This window comes from Arachis hypogaea, chromosome 16 (assembly GCF_003086295.3).
Source record: "Arachis hypogaea cultivar Tifrunner chromosome 16, arahy.Tifrunner.gnm2.J5K5, whole genome shotgun sequence".
In the NCBI taxonomy this organism is placed as follows: Eukaryota; Viridiplantae; Streptophyta; class Magnoliopsida; order Fabales; family Fabaceae; genus Arachis; species Arachis hypogaea.
Window position 1 is genome coordinate 62867065 of NC_092051.1, and position 2089 is coordinate 62869153.

The window sequence follows — 2089 nt, forward strand, 5'->3', positions numbered from 1 at the left end:
GAGAAATTTGGGTGATTTCTCCATGAGGGGTTATAGGTGTTTCCATAAGGTTCACCCATATAATTTACCTCTGCTATTGCAGGGTTCTCAGGATCATAAGCTTCTTCTTCAGAAGATGCCTCTTGAGTACTGTTGGATGCATCTTGCATTCCATTCAGACTCTGAGAAATCATATTGACTTGCTGAGTCAATATTTTGTTCTGAGCCAATATGGCATTCAGAGTATCAATTTCAAGAACTCCCTTCTTCTGAGGCGTCCCATTACTCACAGGATTCCTCTCAGAAGTGTACATGAACTGGTTATTAGCAACCATGTCAATGAGTTCTTGAGCTTCTGCAGGCGTTTCTTTAGGTGAATGGATCCACCTGCAGAAGTATCCAATGACATCTTAGCCAATTCAGATAGACCATCATAGAATATATCCAGGATGGTCCATTCTGAAAGCATGTCAGAAGGACACTTTTTGGTTAGTTCCTTGTATCTCTCCCAAGCTTCATAGAGGGATTCACCTTCTTTCTGTCTGAAGGTTTGAACATCCACTCTAAGCTTACTCAGCTTTTGAGGAGGAAAGAACTTGGCTAAGAAAGCCTTGACCAGCTTATCCCAAGAGTTCAGGCTATCTTTAGGTTGAAAATCCAACCATATTCTAGCTCTGTCTCTCACAGCAAAAGGGAAAAGCATGAGCCTGTAGACTTCAGGATCTACTCCATTAGTCTTAACAGTATCACATATCTGCAAGAATTCAGTTAAGAACTGAAAAGGATCTTTAGATGGAAGTCCATGAAACTTGCAGTTTTGTTGCATTAGAGAGACTAATTGAGGTTTAAGCTCAAAATTGTTTGCTCCAATGGTAGGGATGGAGATGCTTCTTCCATGTAAATTAGAATTAGGTGCAGTAAAGTCACCAAGCATCCTCCTTGCATTATTATTATTTTTGGCTGCCATCTTCTCTTCCTGTTCGAAAATTTCTGTAAGGTTATCTCTGGATTGTTGTATTTTAGCTTCTCTTAGTTTCCTCTTCAGAGTCCTTTTAGGTTCAGGGTCTGCTTCAACAAGAATGTTCTTGTCCTTGCTCCTGCTCATATAAAAAAGAGGGAACAGAAAAATAATAATAATAGGGATCTTTTTGCCCAGGTATAGAGGTTCCCTTGCGTGAGTAGAAGAAGAAAAGAATGTAATGTAAAGAAGGGAAGAAGAGAAAATTCGAACACAGATGGAAGAGGGGGTTCGAATTTGGGTGAGATGAAGTGTTAGTAGATGAATAAATAAATAGAAGGAGATGAGAGGAAGAAGTTTTCGAAAATAAATTTTGAAAAGGGGTTAGTTATTTTCGAAAATTAGATAAGAAATAAAGTAAAATTGAATTTTGAAACAATTAGTTAATTAAAAAGAATTTTTGAAAAAGAGGAAAGTATTTTCAAAAATTAGAGAGGGATAGTTAGTTAGGTAGTTTTGAAAGAGATAAGAAACAAACAAAAAAGTTAGTTAGTTAGTTGAAACAAATTTTGAAAATCAATTTTTGAAAAGATAAGAAGATAAGAAGTTAGAAAAGATATTTTTAAAATCAAATTTTTTTTTTGAAAAAGATATGATTTTGAAAAAGATTTGATTTTTAAATTCACAATTAATGACTTGATTCACAAGAAATCACAAGATATGATTCTAGAACTTAAAGTTTGAATCTTTCTTAACAAGTAAGTAACAAACTTGAAATTTTTGAATCAAAACATTAATTGTTGATAATATTTTCGAAAATTATGAGATAAAATTAAGAAAAAGATTTTTGAAAAATATTTTTAAAATTTTCGAAAATAAATAAAAAAAATGAAAAAGATTTGATTTTTGAAAAAGATTTTGAAAAAGATAAGATTTTTAAATTGAAAATTTGATTTGAGTCATAAGAAACAATTGAATTTTAAAAATTTTTGAAAAAGTCAATCCAAATTTTCGAAATTTATGAGAGAAAAAAGGAAAGATATTTTTTTGATTTTTTGAATTTTTAATGATGAGAGAGAAAAACAAGAAAAATGATGCAATGCATGAAAATTTTGGATCTAAACATGTGATGCATGCAAGAACACTATGAAT

The 2089-nt window shown here is 32.2% G+C and overlaps 1 non-coding gene across 1 annotated transcript; it reads left to right on the top strand.

Moving 5' to 3' along the window:
• Window positions 1–442: 442 nt before the first annotated feature.
• LOC112760009 (small nucleolar RNA R71) lies at window positions 443–550 on the top strand. The gene has a single exon (XR_003180468.1). It is a non-coding gene; the product is annotated as a small nucleolar RNA R71 (small nucleolar RNA).
• The last annotated feature ends 1539 nt before the right edge of the window (window positions 551–2089 follow it).